General features: G+C 48.3%; 1 protein-coding gene, 1 long non-coding RNA gene and 1 other non-coding gene across 7 annotated transcripts in view; 2 read left to right on the top strand and 1 right to left on the bottom strand.

Moving 5' to 3' along the window:
* Nucleotides 1-21,261, top strand: part of ANO1 (anoctamin 1) — a 219,736-nt gene that overhangs the window by 88,555 nt on the left and 109,920 nt on the right. The window lies entirely within an intron of this gene.
* Nucleotides 1,671-9,843, bottom strand: LOC104677135. The gene is made up of 2 exons (XR_750011.2): nucleotides 8,385-9,843; nucleotides 1,671-1,976 (listed from the first exon to the last, which is right to left on the bottom strand). It is a non-coding gene; the product is annotated as an uncharacterized LOC104677135 (long non-coding RNA).
* Nucleotides 19,200-19,306, top strand: LOC115893699. The gene has a single exon (XR_004053762.1). It is a non-coding gene; the product is annotated as a U6 spliceosomal RNA (small nuclear RNA).

Below are 21,261 nucleotides of genomic sequence, written 5' to 3'. Positions count from 1 at the left end.
TATATTTGTCAAAGCAGAAACAGAAAATATTTCATGCCATTGTTTGCTGGCTTGATTTATAACTTAACTATTTAGACATGTGGCATGTGGTCTCCACTCTTGTGAGAGGCAGGCCTGAGTCTTGATTGAGTTTTATCAATTTTATTAGTCTTTTAAATAAGCAATTTTAGTTTTGTTGATTTCTCCATTATAAATCTGATTTCTAAATTGTTGGTTTCTGTTCTTTATTATTTGTATCCTTCTACTTTGGGTTTAATATACAGTCCTTATTAGCTTCCTGAGTCATAAATTTAGATCATTAATTTTCAGCCTTCTTTTTGGGCTCAAATGCATTTAGGGCTGTACAAGTATTTTCAAACACAGATTTAGCTACATACGATGATACCGTAATATGATATTTTCATGATATCCAGTTCAAACTGTTTCTAAATTTTCACTGTGATTTAATCTTGTTCTATAGATAAGTTAGAAGGGTATCACTTAATTTCCAAACACTGAGTTTTTTTATAGCTGTCCTTTTCTTATTGGTCTTTACTTGTTTCTATTGTTATCAGAGGACAAGATTTCAGTCCTTTGAACTGTGTTGAGGCTGGCTTTATGGCTCACCATGGGCTATTGTGGTAAATGATTTTTTGTGCACTTAAAAATATATCTATATTTGGTAATTTTTGTCAATTTTGTGTGTGTGTGTATGAAATTCTATGATTTCCTGAAAGAGTTGTACTAAATTTTAAGTTAAAATATGTAATCACAATTAATGGTTTATTCCTTATTTTAGTTCTGTCAGTTTTGGGTTTATGTATTTTGATATGTACATAATTTAAAATTGTTATATCTTTCTGTTGACTATAAAGCATCCCTTTGTATCTCTAGTAAAATTTCTTATTTTGAAATATATTTATTTGATATTTCTATAGCTGCAGCAAGTTTCTTTCAAGTGTTTGCATGGTATGTTGATATTTTTTCCATCCTTTGACTTTTAATCATTCTGGTTCTTTATATTAAAGTGTGTCTTCTGTATATAATATATAGTTGAAGTTTTAAAAAAATCAGTCTGATAACTTTGTCATTTAATTGGAATATTTAGGCCATTTGTGTTTACTATAAGTACTGATGTATGTCTGGGTTTACATCCACTATATTACTATAAGTTTTATAGCTATACCATTTGTTTTTTGGACTTTTTTACCTCCTACTTTTTGGTTAATCAATTCTTTTTTAAATTGCCATTTCTCTCTATTATTTGGTTAGTTATGTGTGTCTTTATTATTCTTCAAGTGGTTGCACTGGAAATTGCCACATACATTCCTGGCTTTTTAGAGTCTTTCTTAAAACAATATTTACACCACCTTTGGACAATGTGAAAACCTTAACCTAAGGTTTTAAAAATGCTTTTAACTTCATTTACCTCCTCCCCCACCCCACCTTTTGTTTATTTTTGTCATGTATTAATGTTACTTATATTTAATCCCCACAAGACATTGTTATTGCTATTTTAAACAATCAATATTCATTTAGCTTTACTCACATATATATTTTCCTTTCCAATGTTCTTTATTATTTTCTACCTTATCAGACTTTCATATAGGATTATTTTCCCTCTGTCTAAAAATTCCTTTTAGTATTTCTTTTAGTGCAGGTCTGCTGTCAATGAATTCTCTTAGTTTTTGTTCATCCAAAAACATATTTATTTCATTTTCATTTTTGAAAGATATTTTCTCTAGATATAGAACCCTAGATTGGCAGTAATTTTCTTTCAGCAATTTCAATATGTCACTCTATTGTCTTTGGTTTCTATTGCTTCTGTTGAAAAGTCAGCCATTTACCTTATTATTAATCTTTTGAAAGTAGATGTCTTTATTCTCTGGCTGTTTTGTCATTTTTCCCTTTTTTTTGTTTTCACCAATTTTGCTATGATGGGCTGGGATTATTCTGATAGGGTCTGGGCCATACTTTTCAACATTGTGCTAGATATCCTAGGGAAAAAACAAGGTAAGAAAAATAAATAAAACTATGGATAGAAAAGGAAAAAGTAATACTGACATTATGCAACTATAACCTGTTTGGGGTTCATAGAGCACATCATATTCTTAACTAAACATGGCCTGATGTCTTTCATCAGTTTTGGAAAATTCTTGGTCAGACACCTCAAATATTGCTTCTGCCCCATTTTCTCCCTTCTGTGTTTTCAGAAGTCCAGCTGCACATAGGTTAGATATGTTTATAAGACGTAGATGCCTTTCATGGTCTTTTCTGTGTTTTACATCTTTTTTTTCTCCTGTGCTTCAATTTTAATGCTTTCTGTTAACCATCTTTCAGTTTAGCTCATCTCTTATATTCTATCTAATCTGCAGCTCTACTTACCTTTTGAATTATCATTTTTGGCTTTGGAATTCCCATTGGATTCTATCTGTACATTCTCATTCTCAAGTGAAATTCTCCATCTTTGCATTTACTGTATTCATCATATTAACAGATGTGTCTAATTACCCCAATATCTGGATCTGCTGTTGGTCTGTTTCTATTGTCCTTTGGTTTGTGTTTGCTTGTTTTAGTTTGTTTTGTTTCTGTGGTTCTTGATTATTTAGCTCTGCTTCCTGGCATGTGTGGTGATTTTTAATTGAATCTTGGATATCACGTGTGGACAGTGCAGAGGCTCCAGATGATGTTCTCTTCTTCCAAGAGGATTCTTGTCTTTTTGGCAGGCAGAATGCAGAAAGACCGGCTGGTTTCTGTCAGGGTTGGAGATGATTTGAGATTAGACTTAAGGACTTATGGAAGGCAGGTCTTTTTCTGGGTTCATGATAGAAAGCCTGGAGAGTTTACTAGGACTCTACCTCCTTAGAGTACCCTGAACTCCAATTATATGTGTGTGTGTGTGTGTGTGTGTGTATGATGTGTGTGTGTGTGTGTGTGTGTATGATGTGTGAGCAATAAAGCTTTTTAATCACCTGGGTGCAGACGAGGCAGACTGAGTCCGAAAGAGGAGTCAGCAAAGGGAGATGGGGTGGGGCAGTTTTATAGGATTTGGGTAGTGTAGTGGAAAATTACAGTTAAAGGGGGTTTTCTCTTGCGGGCAGGGGCAGGGGTTACAAGGTGCTCGGTGGGGAGCTTCTGATACTCATTGTCCAGGAGAAGGAATGTCACAAGGTCAATTCACCAGTTAGGGTGGGGCAGGAACAACTCATCATGGTGGAGGGTCATCAGTGAAGGCAGGAACTGTCTATTCTCACTTCTTTTGTGTGTCTTCAGTTGCTTCAGGCCATCGGGATGTACACGTGCAGGTCACAGGGGATGTGATGGCTTAGGTTGGGCTCAGAGGCCTGACATTCCTGTCTTCTTATATTAATAAAAAAACAAAATAGTGGTGAAGTGTTGGGGCGACAAAAAATTTTGGGGGTGGTATGGAGAGAGAATGGGCGGTATTTCTCAGGGCTGCTTCGAGTGGGATTAGGGGTGGCGTGGGAACATAGAGTGGGAAAGATTAAATTGAAGAAAGATTTTGGGGTAAGAGGTGATATTGTGGGGTTGTTAGAAGGAGCATTTGTTGTATAGAATGATTGGTGATGGCTTGGATGTGGTTTGGTATGAATTGAGAAACTAAACGGAAGACACAAGGTACAAATAAGAGAAGCAGAAAAACAGATATTAAAAGACTGAGAATTGGGAGGACCCAGGACATCCAGTTAGAGAGTGCCCGAGGGGGTTCAGCATAATTATTTACTTGGTTGGTGAATTTTTGGGCTCTATCCTTGATTTTTTTACGTTGTCATATACTAGGCCAGATTGATTTAGGTAAAAACAACACTCTTCATTTAAACATATACAAAGTCCTCCTTTTTCAGCAGTAAGTCAAGGCCTCGGTGGTCTTGGAGGACAACCGCAGCTAAAGAGTCAACCCGGGCCTGAAGGATTGATAAAGTTTGTGATATGTCTGCGATGCTAGCAGATAAGTTATTAGAGAGGCTACGGAAGGTTGTGAGAAAATTAGCAGCCTGGCGAATTTCCTGTCTAGCTTGCTGGAGGACTGGAAGATAGCTGCCCAGAGGGCTGGTGTCTGGAACAAGGTTGGGGCTGAGCAAGAAAGTGCGTTCATATAAAAGTTCAAATGGACTGTACCCTGTAGCATTTCAAGGGCAAACTCTAATTCTGGGAAGGGCAAGAGGTAGGAGTACTGTCCAGTCCTTTTTAAGTTGGAGGCTGAGCTTGGTGAGGTGTGTTTTTAAAAGACCATTAGTCCATTCTACCTTTCCTGAAGATTGAGGACGGTAATGGCTATGAAGGTTCCACTGAATACTAAGAGCCTGAGAGACGGCTTGGGTGATTTGACCGATAAAAGCCGGATTGTTGTTGGCCAGGCATGGTGGCTGACGCCTGTAATCTCAGCACTTCAGGAGGCCGAGGCAGGCAGATCACGAGGTCGGGAGATCGAGACCATCCTGGCTAACATGGTGAAAACCCATCTCTACCAAAAATACAAAAAACTAGCCAGGGGTGGTGGCAAGTGCCTGTAGTCCCAGCTCTCTCAGGAGGCTGAGGCAGGAGAACAGCGTGAACCCAGGAGGCGGAGCTTGCAGTGAGCCAAGATCGCACCACTGCACTCCAGCCTGGGTGACAGAGTGAGACTCCGTCTCAAAAAAAAAAAAAAAAAAAAAAAAAAGCTGTACCATTGTCAGATTGAACAGAAGTAGGAAGGCCAAATAGGGGAATTATATCTGTTAGAAGGGAAGGGATGACTGCAGTAGCCTTTTCGAGCTAGTGGGAAAGGCCTCGACCCATCTGGTGAAGATGTCAGTCCAAACTAGCAGATACTCAAATTTACGGACACGGGGCATATGAGTGAAGTCAATCTGCCAATCTTGTGTTGGAGTAAATCCATGAGCCTGACGCGCAGGAAAAGGAGGAGACCTGAGAAAGCCTTGGGGGCTGGTGGCATGGCAGACAGAGCATTGAGAGGTGATGGTCTTAAGGATGGATTTCCATGAAGGGAAGGAGATGAGAGGCTGCAGGAGGCAAGCCAGAGGCTTGTATCCCACAGTGGAGGTGATCATGAAGGGAGGAAAGAATGGATTGAGCTTGTGAGGCAGGAAGAATGAATTATCCATGATCGAAGGACCACTTGCCCTGAATTGGAAAAGTCTGGTAGAGCAGGTTTTCAGAAGAAGAGTAGGAGGGAGTGATAAAGGAGAAAGAAAAATACTGGCCTTCTGGAGTGGGGGCTGGGATATTACCGGGTATGGAGGCATTGGCTCTTTTATTTTTTTATTTTTATTTTATTTATTTTATTTTATTTTATTTTATTTTATTTTATTTTATTTTATTTTATTTTATTCTATTTTTGGCTGTCCTGTCAGCATACGCATTTTCTTTGCAATAAGAGCAGTAGGTTTCTGGTGTCCTTTATAATGAATGACTCTAGCCTTGGCCGGCAGGACAGCAGCCTTAACGAGGGCCTTTATTAGGGCGGCATTGATCATGGAAGAGCCTTGTGTGGTAAGGAAGCCTCTTTAGGTCCAGATGACCACATGGTTATGGAGGATGAGGAAAGCATATTTGAAGTCAGTATAAATGTTAATGTGCATCAGCGAAAGAGAGCGCATGAGTTAAAGCAATCAGTTCTGCTTGTTGGGAAGTGGTGGAGGGGGAAAGTGCAGCAGCTTTGATAATAGTGGTGTGGCACATGACAGCATATCCAGATTCAGCTGGTGAAAATTGATTGGGTTTAGAACTGCCATCGATAAACCAAGTGTGGTTTCGGTTTGGAATTGGAAGAGTAGAACTCTGAGGAAAGGGGGAAGATGCTATGTGTATTAGGGAAACACAAGCATGTGGTTCAGGACTTGTGTTGGGTGCTAAGTGAGAAACTGGGCTGAAATCGGGCCCATGGGTAATAGTTACTGTTGGAGTTTCAACAAAGAGCAAATAGAGCTGGAGGAGTCGAGGGGCAGACGATACATGTGAAAGGTGTGAGGAGGATATTAATGTTTGAAGGTTGTGAGAGCTGTAAAGGGTAAGTGGAGCGCAGCCCGTGACTTTGAAGGCCTCTAGAAGTATTAAAGTGACGGCTGCCACCACATGCAGACATGAGGGCCAGCCTAGAACTGTGAGGTCAAGTTGTTCTGACAGAAAGGCAACAGGTTGTGGGCCTGGCTCCTGTGTGAGGACTCCAGCAGCACAGCCTTGGATTTCAGCCGTGTGTAAAGAAAAGGGATGGGACGAGTTGGGGAGTGCTAGTGTGGGAGCTGTCTCCAGGGCCTTTATGAGAGAGCAAAAGGAGGAATGGGGAAAAGACTTAGGGTCTATGGGATCAGTTAAGTTACCCTTTGTGAGCTTGTAAAGTGGTTTGGTTAGGATAGCAAAGCCTGGTATCCAGAGTCAGAAGTACCCAATAACGCTTAAGAACGAAAGGAGTTGTTTTCTGGTGGTAGAGATTGGGGTCTGGGAGATTAACTGAACACAGTCTGCAAGAAGGGCATGTGTATGCTGATGGAGGATTATAACGAGCTAGGTAACACTAGGGGAAGACTTCTGTGCCTTAGAGAGGGATACTCGGTACCCTTTTGAGTAGAGATGTTGAAGAAGCAGGATAGTGTCCTGCTGGGAAGATTGATAAGAAGGATTGCAAAGAGGAAGATCATCAAAATACTGAATAAGGTGGAAGGCAGACGGGAGAAAAGAAAGCAGACCATGAGAAAGGGCCTGGCCAGAGTAGTGTGGGCTGTCCCTGAAACATTGGGGCAGAACAGTCCAGATGAGTTGGGATTGTGAGTGCCTGAACTCCAATTTTTGCCTCCCCTTTCTCTCTCTCTCTCTTTCTCTCTCTCTCTCTCTTTCTCTCTTTCTCCCCCCTCCCACCTCCTCCAGAATGTTGAGCGTATTTCTCTGCAGCTCCCTTCTCTTAGCCCTCAAGTCCTGTCTGCCTTAGTTGTCTTCCAATTCCTTCTAGCAGCTACTTACAGCAGCTGAGTTTCTCTGTTTTTCAATCCGGACTTTATAGATGTTCTTGACATCTATAAAGTTAACAGTTGCCTACTGGAGCACCTTGTTCAGGAGCTGCTTTTCCTCTGGAGCCTTGCCCAGGGTCCCCTCTCCTGGACTACCATGGGCTCCATGTCTGTCACAGCAAGGGGGTTCTGGCATCACGGTCACCTGTGTGCATGTCTATCCTCCATGAGACTGGGCAGGTTCCCAAACCTGCCTGTCCTCTGGGCCCACGAGGGACTGTTGAAAATCCCTGAGTGGGAAGTCCTAGAATGTGGATATTTGAAAGCTCCTTGGGTAAAGCAGTGATTATCCAGAGGAGCACCCTGTAAATATTGGGCAAGACATTGGACTTCCCTGGGGCAGGAAACTGCCATAGACCAGGATGTGTCTATTATGTTGCTTGTTGTTGTTGTTGCTTGAGACAGAGTCTCACTCTGTCACCCGGGCTGGAGTATAGTGGCGCAATCTCGGCTCACTGCAACCTCCGCCTCCCAGGTTTGAGTGATTGTCTTCCCTCAGCCTCCTGAGTAGCTGGGACTACAGGCACATGCCAGCACGCCTGGCTAATTTTTGTATTTTTTAGTAGAGATGGGGTTTCACCATATTGGCTAGGCTGGTCTCAAACTCCTGACCTTGTGATCCGTCTGCCTCGGCCTCCCAAAGGGCTGGGATTACAGGCGTGAGCCACCGCACCCGGCCAACAATGATTTTTACTGCATCAATTGGTGTTTGTTGAATAAAGGCAGGGAGGGGAGGAAAGAAAGGGATGGGGGTAGAAAAGGGCAAGATCAGGGAGAATTCCAGCTCCTCAGGCCTAGGCCTGTCATCTTATCAGAACAATCCCAATCACCTGACAGTGGTCTGGAGACCAGTGGCCCTTCGACAAGAGCATTTGAGCTGAGCAATTTTGCCTTTCTTAAAGATAAGATTAAATTAACGTGAATCCAAGTCTTACCACGAGGACGTTGCCCTTTGCTGGGAAGCTGAGCAGTCCCCAAGTACCTCACCCGTGATTTTCTTGGTGCCTCATTACACATGGTAGCAAAAACGGCAAGCCCCTAAGAGGACCACTGTGATCCTCTGAAGGTGGGGGTTCCCAATCCCGCGAACCCAGTTCTTCAGAACGCTGTTTGTTCTGGAGAAATAAGAACTGGTCATATCTAGTCTTTGTTTCCCTCTCTTTTGATCATTTTTTGGATGAGTCAAAATCAGGTCACCACCAGCACCAGGATGTGACATGAAGGGACGCGCCTCAGCCCCACAGGGCACATTCCTGCCCTCTTCCCAGACTCAGGTCTTCCCTGCCTCTGAATCTTGCTCTCTCTTTCCCTTGTTCTCACTTTTCTTTCTTTCTTTTTCTGCCCTTCCCTTCTTGTCTTTAATTCCTCTTTCTTTTTTACCTGGGGAAAAAGTCTTCAGACTTCTGGAGTGGATTCATGAGTGTGAACGGGGTGCAGCCTGCCAACATCATTTTTTCTCAAGGCACAGAGGCTGTTTCTGTGGCTGGGCACAGCTGAGAGGACCCTCTCGCTGCACTGGGGGATTGATGGCTGATGGAGGGAAGGAAGCTCATAGAACATCAGGCAGAGTTCGTCCTGCCCCCCTCAGACTCCCTATATCACACTGATGGGGTTGCAGCCCTGGCCTGCAGGGGTAGGTCCGGCCTGACGGAGGCTGGGACATCTGGAAGCCAGTGGCCTCTCAGCCAGCCCCTGGCTCCTGCGCACATTCTCCGGGAAGAGTCCCAGGTCTCTTCTTCACTCCCCCTCACCCTCCCAGTGGGGGTTCTCTGACCCCAGCAACACAGATGGGCAGGGAGGCGTCTCCAAAGGCCAGACGCTTAGCTGAGAAATCATTTCTCAGTCCCTGTGTGGCCCCTTGCTCTTAACCTTTTTCTCCTTTGTTCTTAGTCCTATTTTTGCCCTGATTTTTCAGCTGGGCGCCCTGGACTGTGGCAAACTTTAAAATTGCCCCTGGGATCAGACACATGCTGGCCCCCTCTCTGGCTATGCTGGCCTCCCTGTTTAGGGCAGCAAGTAGGGAACAGCTGGCTCAGTCCAGGCCAGATGAGCAGGAAATAAAGGTTTTCCTTGTCCCCCTTCCTCCAAGCCTCCTCCTTCTTCCCTTTCCCCTTGCCATGGGAAGTTCTTCTTTTCCTCCACTCCTTCCATCCCTCGCCATCTGTGGGACTGATGCTGATTATCCTGTTCACTATCAAAATTATTTGGGAGAAGAAAGTCATTTATACTTTAGTATGAGTTTGATCCATAGTTTGTTTTTCCTTGGTCTATTTGCTGTCTGAGTCTCACTGGCAGATGAAAAGTTGAGGGCTGCATTACAGACATTTGGGGCCATTACAGGAGAATGCAGGTGAGGGATGGGTGGGGGGCGGGGTGCTGTCCGTAGAAGGACCCTCCAGAGCCCAAGCAGTCACACACACAAGCTGCCACCCCCAGTCCTCGATTGGTTTTGACACTGTTCATAGTCTGAGACAAAGGAGTTTCAAAGTATGTGGTTGAGAGTGGCTTGGAGCCCAGCCAGGTACCGGGAGCAGGGGAAACTGAGGCTACTTGGCTGGGCAAGGCAAGAATGCAGGGAGTTTTTAAGACGGCTGACTAGCTCTGATTTTTTTTCTTGTGAAGGAGCAATCCTGTTTGGCCCCAAGCCTGGGGATGGGGCTGGCTCTGTGGAGCAGGTTGCATTTGAGCCGGGTGGGCCTGCCCCAGGAGTCGTCGGCTGCCTCCAGAGGGGGTGAGGTTTCCATCACGGAGGTCGAGGTCTCCTGGATTCAGCCATCATTAGAGAAGGCTTTGCATATTGCCGGGGCTGTGCCAGACCAGATACACGGGGGCCTTGACTAAAATGTGTTTCTTGGGCCCTGCCCCCAGCTCACTGAACCCAGGAGCAGCCCTGGGATCATTGTGACCTCATAGCTCAGACAGCATCGGTCCCCCGTGGGGGCCACCTTTCCAGCCCCTCTTCCCAGTAGAGGATCCCAGTGCCTTCCTGGCCTGACGGCCCTGCAGGCCTGGCCCTCCCAACTTCCTCTCTGCCCTTGTCCCCTGTCATTCCCCCAGTTGGAGGGTGCCCCAGCCTGGCTGACATCAGTTCTTGTCCCCAGCACACACAACTCATCCCAGCCTCAAGGCCTTCACCTGGCTGTGCCGCTGCCTGCGATGTTCCTCCCAATCTTGTCAGGGCTGGCTCCTGGGGATAAGATATCTGCTCAGACGTCACCTCCCCAGAAGGGCCTTCCACAGCCAGCCACGTCGTGTCCCCCCACACCTGCCCCCACACTCGCTAGCCCACTGTCCCCTCTTCCTTCTTCTATCCTCCACAGCGGTCATCACCATCTAATATTCCTGTGCATGCATCTGTTTGCCTTTCTGGCTTCTGATTTTGGTCTGCCTTCCCCCGGAAGGTAGCTCTGTGGGAGTAGAGCAGGCTGCCTCCCCTCTGGAAGGTAAGCTCTGTGGGAGTAGAGCAGAGACTTGTTTGCACTGTTTATTCCGTGACCCAGCCCTGGCTCTGTGTCTGGCACATAGAAGTGTCGCTCAATGAATGAATGAATGAATGAATGAATATCCATTGTGTGAATGAATGAGTGACAGGTTTGGAGGTCACTGGAGCAGATGGCCAAATCTGTGACAGCTGTGATAATAAACAGCGATTATAAGCAGAGGGCCAGATGCTGAGCTGCCCTCGTGGATACTAATGGTCCCGGGCCCTGAGCTTGCACTCCCAAGGGACCCCTTGCTTGGTGTTTTGGGCCCACTCTCGACATCCCGACAGCCTGTCTTCTAAATGGGACTGAGGTGGAAATGGGAGGGGGGGGTGTCCCAGAGCCCACGTGACTTGTCCAAGAACACCTTGCAGGGTTGCAGGGGCAGAGGAGGAAGAGGCCTGTGCCTGGCACCCATCATCAGTCTCTAGAAAGTTCCATTCTGAAACATGAGTCAGCCATGCCCAACAGTCTCCTGGGACAATCTCCCACACAAACTTTTGCCGAGCGCCTGCTGTGTGTTGAGGGCACATGGAGTCCTCCTCTCCTTGGTGATTTGGTGGCGGGGGGTAGGGAGGTGGCGGCCCTGACTTTGGCTTCCCTGAATGACGGCTCAACAGAGACATCTGGTCTCCAGTGAGGATTAGATCTCCTTCAGCGGCAGGGATGCAGCCAGCCCCGTCACTGTAACTCCACAGTGGAGTAAGGCACCCCGGAGGCTGTCCCGGCACAACCTGACCGCAGTCATAGACCAGTCAGCCCCGGGAGGGACACTCTGCCCCGGCCCGGATGTTGCCAGCCGGCCCCATGGATGCCACAAGTCCAGCCGAGGAAGTGCCTGTCCCCACTCCCAGGGCCATGCAAAGGGGTCCAAAACAAACTTGAAAAAGCAACCCCCCAGTGGGGAGGCCAGTTTGTCGGGGGTGTCCGGGGGTCATGATGGGCACTGCTGTTTTCCTAACTCACGTGACCAAAAGTCCTTTTATTTGCATAAAAATGGAACCTGGTTGTCTAAGTCTTCCCCAAGTTTCCTTATACCAAGCAGCCGTGAAGGGCTCCCCACAGAGCAAGGTCTGTACTGGCCACCATGAGAAACCACCATCCCCACCCTCCAGTCACATCCAAACCCCTCTACGCCGTGGGGCTGAACCACCTCTGAGCATCCCACGTGTCGTATCATTCACTTCTGTCTTGTCGATGGTCTGCCTGCTCCTCCCTCGCTGGACAGCAGCTCCAAGGGGGCAAGGAATCGTGCATGTTTTTATTTTTATTTTTTATTTTATTTTATTTTATTTTTGAGAAAAAGTCTCCCTCTGTTGCCCAGGCTGGAGTGCAGTGGTGCAATCTCGGCTCACTGCAACCTCCACCCCCTGGGTTTAAGCAAGTCTCCTGCCTCAGTCTCCCGAATAGCTTGGATTACAGGTGCCTGCCACCATGCCTGGCTAATTTTTGTATTTTTAGTAGAGAGAGGATTTCACCATGTTGGCCAGGCTGGTCTTGAACTCCTGACCTCAAGTGATCCATCCGCCTCGGCCTCCCAAAGTGTTGGGATTACAGGCATGAGCCACAGAACGCGGCCTGTGCGTGTTTTGCTGGCTGCTTCTTCCCCAGTGCCTCGCAACCTTAAGAAGATGCTCTCAGGCACCCGGTGGATGCACAGGCAGCCCCGAGGCCCTTCCCAGCCTTCCTATCCCTCCAGGCCTCCCGACCCCTGACTCTGGCTTGGAGCAGTTGACCCCTCCTCTTCATCTTCCTGGTTCCCAGTGACCCTTTAGGATTGAGCTGAGAAGCCACTCCCTGTGCAAAGCCTTCCGGAATCGACCGTGACCTTTCCTCCCCCTGGTCCTTCGGCATTTTTCTGTGGCTGTCAGATTTCTGACTTCCTGGCCGACTATCAGCCCCACACCTGTGGGTCTGTGCCCAGGGCTCACAGCTTAACACATAGGGGGACCTTCATAAATACACTGATTGCCCCTGTGGAGGGGGCACACTCCTGCCAGGAAAACCCAGCCCACCTCCTCCCTGGACAGGAGCCCTCATGTTGGAGAAGGCCTGACTCTCAATGGGGCTTTTGTGGCGGGTGGCAGTGGCCTCAGCAGCTTTCCCCGGCAGCTCCACCAGCCGGAAAATGTTAAGACAACAACTCCATCCTTGCCCCTAGGGAGAACCTGTTTGTGAAGATTCCACAGCCTCTCTTTAAGAAGCAAGTGTCCGTGCTGGGGTTGGTTGAGTCAGCGTAAAAATTGCTATGTGGGTAAACTCTTCATTGTCCTCCACTAGCCGGATGCTAGAATCTGTGGACACCGACAAAGGACATTCTCTCATTTGTTCATCCTTTCAAAGAATACTTTGCATACCTACTGTGTGCCGGGCTCTGCTAGGTCCTGATAATATATAGAGAAAAAAACAACAGTCCCTGCTTTCCTGGTGCAGGGAGAATAATAAGCTGTCAGATAACAGATGCGGGGAAGCAGAGGAAGGGGCTGGGAGCAGGGCCAAGGCAGACCCTGGAAAGGTGGTTTCTTAGCAGAAATCTCGGAAACGTGAGCGAGCCAGGAGGGAGGGAGGGTCACAGCTCCCAGAAAACTTGAAGTCCAGCCCAAGAGAATACAGTTAACTCCTGGGAGGAGGATGCCATTAGCCTATGTCTGCTCCATGGTAAGGGGCTCTGTCCCTGGCACACCCCCCACTCTTTCCCCAGCCCACTCCTTCAACTGTTCTTAAGTGGTGGGAAGGCAGGTAGGGGCTGCCCCAGTGGTTATCTAAGGGAAAACTGTCCCCTCTGTTTAGTCCCCAAGCTAAACAGATTTGAGATCTGTTTAACATGGAGGATCTGGGCTGTGATGAGCTTAAAGGGAGAGGGGAACGCTTGATTTTTCAGAAAGCCTGATTTCAGACATAATTGTTCATGTTTAAGAAGCAGGGACGCCGACTTGATTTTCCAGAAAGCCTGATTTCAGACGTAATCATTCATGCTTAAGAAGCAGGGACGCTGAGTCTCGGGAATAGCTTTTGGAAAATGATAATCTATGTTAGGGGGCGGGGCAGGCAGCCCTGTGGCCCCTGGGCTCTATATGACTATGTGTCTTGGAGGATCCGGGCTGTGATGAGCTTAAACATCTTAAATATCTGCATTCAGGAAGAGCTTCTGGATAGACACTGGAACCACTAATTATGCATGCCATTGGGAAGCAGGTCCCAGGTTGGGTCATTTTTAACCCTTCATGGATGAGTTGTCGTATGTGTATGTGTGCAAGTGTGTGTGTGCATGCATGTACTTACTAACTCTATAGGACACAGATCTTTGGATTTTGTCTACATAAGCAAAGGGATTGAAATGACTTGATTTATTTGCTGTTGGCCACTAATGCATTTTGCAAAGACAGGCGGCCACTGTCTGTCACAAAGGCTACTCTGTCTCATGCTCTCCCCTCCTTACGTTTTAAGAGTCAATGCCTTGGGGCCCAACTTTGTTGGACAGCTGGCTCAATTCTGTGCATTTTTCTAAGTCTCCATGGCTCATGCCATTTTCAGGCATGAATATGAGCCATCAAATTATGACAAAATCGCCTGGAGCCGCCATCCTAGCCAAGGAGGGTGAGGGGAGGTGGAAGGAAAACAAGATGATGAAGCGAATTCCTCTGCAGATAAGGGGTGGCAGATTCTATGGAGAAATACAAAGTCGGGAAGGGGTTTGAGGAGGTAGAGGTATAAAAGAATGAGTGAACGAGGCAGGGCACCGTGGCTCACGCCAGTAATCCCAGCACTGTGGGAGGCCGAGGTGGGTGGATCACCTGAGGTCAGGAGTTCAAGACCAGCTTGACCAACATGGTAAAACCCCGTCTCTACTAATAATACAAAAGTTAGCCATGACGGGTGCCTGTAATCCCAGCTACTTGGAAGGCTGAGACGGGAGAACTGCTTGAACCCAGGAGGCAGAGGTCGCAGTGAGCCAAGATTATGCCAATGCACTCCAGCCTGGGCAACAGAGTGAAACTCCAAGTGAATAAATGAACCGTGAGTGCATGGTGAGTGGGTAAGTGGGGAATGGGGTGAGCCAATGGGCGAGTGAGCAGGTGGATGAGTGGACAAACAGTTGAGCGAATCAATGAGTATGTGGCTGAATGAACCCCTCACTCTAGCGGAAAAGCCAGGGGAAGGGGCCTGAGCATCTCCTTCAGGGGTACCTGCCAAGGCGGAGTCCTGGAACCCCTGCCCAGGACCTCTCCTGGAGGGCATCTGGGTCAGTCCCCTGCTCCCCAGCGCTGTCGGCCCCTGCCTCAGATCTCTTACCCAACCTCATCGCTGCCACCTGGCAAGGTAGATGGCCCATGTACTGGGAGCACTACATGGTAGGATCCCTGGAAGGGTGCCCCCGGGCATCCTCCTGGATCTCTTTCTGGTGTGAAATAGGGAGCTCTCTCGGCTTCTTCAATTGAACACCTGTGTGACCAGCTCTGTCATCAGATATGTTTTGTAATTAAAGGCTACTCTGTCATAATATTTCAGGAATGTGCTGTGATTGGCCTTGAGGCAAAGGTCAGTTTCTTTGCATGTGTGTTGTACAGAGAAAAAGCTGTTCAACTATTTTTTCCTGAATAGTAAAAGGGTCCAATAGGAGCCCACAGGTTACAAAGTGTGTCAGTCCCTTAAATGATCGTCGCCCTTTCCCTACCTATCAACCTATTCCATGTCACTGCAGAAATCTTAAAAAATAGAGGAAATGGCAAGGCAGAAAATAAAAGCCATCCAATATAGTGTTCCTATATTAATAATATATTCTTCTTATTAATAAGAAGAAGAAAAGGCTCTGTAGCTGAGCGGTCCAGGCTCGTCATTCCTTTCCACATGTGGCTTTCAGCCCTGGAAAGGTGGCTTTTCTGAACTGAGATGTGCCTTAAAGTAAAATTCACATACCAGATTTCAAATATGTAGTTGGAAAAAAGAGAATGTCCAAGGTCTGATTAATAACTTTTTTTTTTTTTTGAGACAGGGTCTCACTCTGTCACCCAGGCTGGAGTGCATTGGTGCAATCATAGCTCGCTGCATCCTCAAACTTCTGGGCTTAGGCAATCTTCCCACCTCAATTTCCCAAGTAGCTGGGATTACAGGCATGCACCGCCATGCCTGGCTCATTTTTCTTTTCTATTTTAGAAATGGGATCTGACTGTGTTGCCTACACTGGTCTCTGACTCCTGGCCTCAAGGGATCCTCCACTTCAGCTTCCCAAAGTGCTGGGATTACAAGTGTGAGCCACCATGCCTGGCCAGGAACTTTTATATTGAGGACATGTTGAAATGATATTCTGTGTATAATAGGTTACATAACATAGATTATTGATTTCCCCTGATTATTTTTACTCTTGTTAGCGTGGGTAGTAGAATATCTCGATGACACACGCTCCACAGGGCCCAGTAACGCACTCCATCATTGTACAGAAACATTGCATCAGGAGGATGTGGTCTTCCATGCCCAACCCAGAGGACCTTCAAGGTTCTGATTCCCCAGTGCAGGGTTGGGAAGATTCCTCCACTAACTGGTGATGTTCCTGGCTCATTTTCCCATTCATTTCTCCCACAAACGTGGGGCCCGGAGTGCACAGCCAACAACTGTCACACACAGTATCCCCCCAAGAGAAACCTGCAGCCCAGAAGTTCAGATGCAGGACAGAGACCCCCAGCCTGGCAGAGGCCTTGACACAAAACAGAAGTTTGGCACCAAATGATATTTACGTGAAGGCACAATGAAATGAACAGCAAGGGTTCAAGGAAAAGGCCATGCATGGCATAACAAAATTCTGGAACATCTTTTGTTCCAACCATAGGGTTTCCCAGGAAGGCGTCAGGATCTCCTGTAAAGATGACTGAGGCTCACAGCGGGCCCTGGAACTGTGGCTTCCTTGACTTTGGGGAGGGGAGGGTGTGATGAGACCCCAGAGGATTCGCTCCAGAGTGGGACGCTTGCTGCAGCCAGTGCCTGCAACATTAGGATCCATCTCAGGCCTTAGACATGGGTCTTTAGGGAAATCAGGGCCTTGGGCGGGTCACTGACACCAGGGGAGTGATGCAGGTTTGGTGCGCTCACGCCCGGCACACACCCCACAGAAGGTGCAGGGATAAGTCTGTGGCTGAGAGCGGCTCTCATGGGATTTGTGCACTCTCAGCAGTGCAGGGGTGGCAACCCATGTCCCAGCTCCACGGCCTTGGGACCTCAAGTCACCTTCAGCCCCTCTGGCCAGAGGACAGGAGAACCAGGACTTGTCCTTCTTTATCAGAAGTTGCATCATATCTAGGGAGAAAATACACAATCAGGGCAGGGGCTCAGAGGAAGCCGCAAGGTCAGCCTCATCTCTCTGGAGTGGCACGAGCTCAGACTGAGGCCGCCCACCTCTGCGAGGGGGAGGTTCCTTACTCTCGGGAAGTATGCTGGTGGAAAGAAATGGCCAGGCAGTCTGGAACTTTTCTTCTTTCAAGCCCTGGGAAGAAGAATTGAACCAGGGGCGGGCAGCAAGGTGCTCTGTTTGGCAGGGTGGTCAGGTGCAGTCCTGCTGCGGGGAGTCCCACCCTGTCCCCCACGGCAGGGTTTCTGATGGTAATGCACCCATCATCCTGGGGAGGAAGGCTGTGCCTCCTGCAGAGTCCCTGGGGAGGAAGCAGCTGTTTAAGATTTCGTCTACACTTCTTCCCACACCTCCTGAGAAAGGACGCAGGAGGGTGTGTCCGTCGTCCATGTGAATGCACTTGCAGATGACTGTAATCACCCTAACAGGGAGACTTAACATTTGTAAAGAGCTTAGCATAGTGCTGGCTGCAGTAAGCACGGAGCAGCTGCTTGTTAAATAAATAAACATAAATAGGGAAAATCCATAGTGTGCCAAGGATGGGAAGGAGCGTAAAGAGTGCAGAAATGAAGCCCGAAAAACTAAGGATGGTGGGTAGAAGGGAACATGAGTGGCTGAAGCCGAGGATGGAAGGAGCAGAGGTGAGGGATGCCATCTGAGCTGGACCAGAAAGGCTTCCAGGAGAAGGTGGCCTGGCCAGGCTCTCAGCTACCCCGGGTGAGTTTTAAAGCTCTTGGGATTCTCAGAAGGCAGGCCTTGGGTTCACAAAACACATTATGAATCTGAAAACCCTCCTATGGAAACTGGATGTCCATGAATTCTGTTGGAGGAAAAAAAAAAAAAATCCGCACCCTCCCCTCCGCCCCAGGCAGAACTTCATGCTTTGGCTGTGTTTCCGAGCTTCGGCCGGCAGGTTCTGAGCCCGTGGAGTCCCGCCGTCATGCTGCGGTTGGCCGGCCTCTGCTTGGGCACTGACATCATGCAAGGGAAGGAAATGACAGTGACCCAGTCTCCTGCCCACCGTATCTCAGTTGTAAATTCCCCAGGCACGTCTTCCCCGCAGTAATTACAGCCCAAGTTGCTTTTAGGAGGTGATATCATTTACCTGTTTGGCCTCTGTTTCTGTCCTACGCGGGTTGCCCAGCAGCACGGGGCTGGTCTGGGAGTGGGACGGGTGGCCGTTGGCGCTCACAATGGCCCTGAGTCATGACTGCTCACTCCTTCCATGCTCCTTTCCCTCCCCTGGGCTGCTCGTGAGTCAACAGCACTTATTAAACCCCTCTGAATGCAGAGATTTATACTGGGCCAATCGAGGGCCAGGGCAGGCTCAGTGCACCTGGGCTGTGCGGGTGCCGCCACCACCACTACCAACAGAGAGCAACCCTGGGCACCTGCATATTTCTATTTTGTAAAAAGAAACCCAATCTCCTTTCTGCCACCTCTCTAATTATAGGTGTGTGTGGAATTCATGGAGTGAGCTCTGGTTTGAGGGGTGGGGGTCAGGAGAGCTAGACTGAAAGCCAAGTTTGCTCTCTTGCTGGACCTTAAGCCAAGTACATCACCTCCCCAGGTGTGCGCACCTGTGAAATGGGGAGTGATAAAGCTGGCCTCCCAGGTCCAGGTGACAGTGCAGGTGAGGGCTGCTGAGAAATCTGAGAGCAGTGGTGCTCAACTGGGGCTGGTTTTGTCCCCTGGAGGATATTTGACACCACCAAGAAACATTTTTAGTTGTCACACTGGGGCTGGAGGCAGAGAGTGCTGCTGGCATCTTGTGGGTGGGTAGAGGTCACCAGGGAGCCTGCAAAATGTCCCACACTGCACAAGACAGCTCCCACCGCAGAGGATGATCCGGCCCCACACATCCACCGTGCGGAGACACCCACTGTGTCCCACCCTAGAGCTCCTTTATTAGAAGAGGCGTTTGCATCCCTGGCTTGGACTCACCATGGCCAGGCGCTGGGCCTCTTGGTCCTCGCCCACCATCCAAAGGGAGACACTTCATGCATCACTTTACAAAAGAGGAAATCGAGGCAAACCAAGGCCGTGAGGTTGGTTAATGGGGAGTGAGGTTCCTGTTCCGGCCTGTGGTCTCAGTAACCAGTCCCTGCATCTCCATCATTTGGGGCACCTCGCTCTGCCTCCTTCTGTAAAGCTTGGTATGTTGGACTTCCCACTGAGTTGCAGACAGCATGGCCAGTGCTCTGAGGTATTCTTCCCTGTGGGCAATGCCAACGGGATGGAAATAAAATACCGTTGAAAAGGGCTCCCCTGTGCTGCCTCCTACCAGGAAGCCACCCTTCTAACAGCTTTGTTGGTCTGCGCTCCTCATCACTTGATGCTTGTATCCTCGGTGACTATTAAAACGCCAGCAAAGTGCTCACTTCAGCGGCACATACACTAAAATTGGAACGATACAGAGAAGATTAGCATGGGCCCCACGCAAGGATGACCCGCAAATTCATGAAGCATTCCATATTAAAAAAAAAAAAAAAAGGTCAGCAAAGACACCTGTATCAGTTGGCGCATGCCATCAAATGACACTGAAGAGCAACACTGTGGCCAAACAGGCCAACTGGGAAGCCTGGAGCTTCCCATAACCAAATGCACCGTCTAGACAAATTACAGCGGCGTTTTACTAATTCACGAGCCGGGAATTCATCCTCTGCCCACGAAATCTGTACCTGTAGGGTTTTAGTGATGAAAATCACTGAGACAAAAAGAAAACTGAGTGCAGCAGTTTATGGAGAGGCCCCACGTATAAGCAACTAGTGACTGGAGTGGAGAGAGAATCCCAACAAAATGACCCATGGGACACAGGCGAGGAGAGGGATGCTAGACAAGGGAACCATCTGTGGAACCAAAAGGACCCTGTAAACTTGTCCTGGCTTGGGAGATATCTCCACTTACAGGAATTATTTTCCCACTCCTATTTTGGGGGACTATTGTTTTTACTTTGTGTCGGTCCCTGAAGTCCCTAGACCCACGAACCCCCGGCAAAGGCCACGAGAGGCCTGGAGGCAGAACTGGTCCTCTCTGCCCTTGCTGCACAGAGGCCACACTGCATTTTCTCTGCCTTTGTCTGGGGCATGTCCACACTGCCCACCTCGGAAGACTTGGGGAAGGGGCGAGAGGAAACAGAATGCAGGGATACTGGAGAGAAAAAAAGAAACATACTGGCAATAGCAAAGAAAGTGGAGTCTTACAGGCAAGCCGAGGCCTTGAGCCTGGCTACAGTAGAAATCACAGAAACCAGAAGTTAAGCACTGTTTCTTGAGTAAAGCCACAGTGGCGCTGTCGGGGAGAGGGTGGGGCCACCCTGCCTAGGAGATGGCCCCTCAGCAGGCAGCCCCCGAGCCCCAGAGCCCTCTGTGGCCAGAAGTGTCACTTCCCAAACCTTTGGGAACACCAGTGTGTCCAGATTTGGCCAAGTATACTTTAACTTTTTATTGTTGTTGTTGTTGCAAATGGCGCCTCGTAGAGCTCTGGAAGGTCCTTTGCCACTTGAACATAAATGTGAAAAGACAGTACATTAGTATTACACAATGTTGGTGGTTTACCAACAAGGATAAACAGATGGAATTACATAATCCTCTGTACGTGCGTGTGGGATTCTCCCAGCCCTGGACACTTGAACTTTTAGGGGCAGAGGCTGTGGAGCGTTGTTCCTGGCATGGATTTGGCCAGCCTGGGGGCCCTTCTCCAAACCCTCTCTCGCTGTCCAAGGTGCAGACAAAGGGTCCTTTAGGGCCACTCAGCGCCCATTGGCACCACCAGCCTGAGAACCGAATAGCCTCCCTGCACCGCCCCAAGTTCAAGGAAGTCACGGACTTGTACCTAAAGAGGGGAGTCCCACTGAGGCACCAGGAAAGGGGCAGTCATGACAAGATGACAGTAGTGGTGACAGCAGTCACCACTGCCGAGCCTGGCAGCTTCAGGCACGCTGACTTGGGAAGACTCCCATGAGAAGGTGGAGGCTCTGAGGCCCAGGAGGTTCTGAGGCCAAGGGGGCTGGCACAAGGTCACAAGGCTGGAAGGTGCCAGAGCTGGAGCTAGACCCCAACCCCATCCTAGCTGACTCCAGGTTCCATGCTTGGAACCATGGCATGCTGACGACATTGTGGCCTCAAAAGACAATTTTCTAATCACTTCTGTAGGCCTTGAATGTTCCCAAGTGGCCATTTAACAAGCAATTATTGAGCACTGGCTGTGTGAACCTGGTAGACAACCCACTGTAAAATGAGACGGAATAAACGAAGTGCTCGTTGAGGTTCAGGCAGGTTCTTTGGGTAGAGAGGAAGGCCTGCATATTTGGGTGGGAAGGGGACAGTGGGGGAGAATCCAGCGGGACTTCCTGCAGGAGGTGCTATCTGATGCACACCATGAAGAACTCATAGGATGTCAGAGGCAGAGGGACACTTTATTTCCACTGGATGTG

This window comes from Rhinopithecus roxellana, chromosome 15 (assembly GCF_007565055.1).
Source record: "Rhinopithecus roxellana isolate Shanxi Qingling chromosome 15, ASM756505v1, whole genome shotgun sequence".
NCBI lineage: Eukaryota > Metazoa > Chordata > Mammalia > Primates > Cercopithecidae > Rhinopithecus > Rhinopithecus roxellana.
Note: the sequence above shows the minus strand (reverse complement) of the source record. Positions and strands in the feature narration are given on the sequence as shown.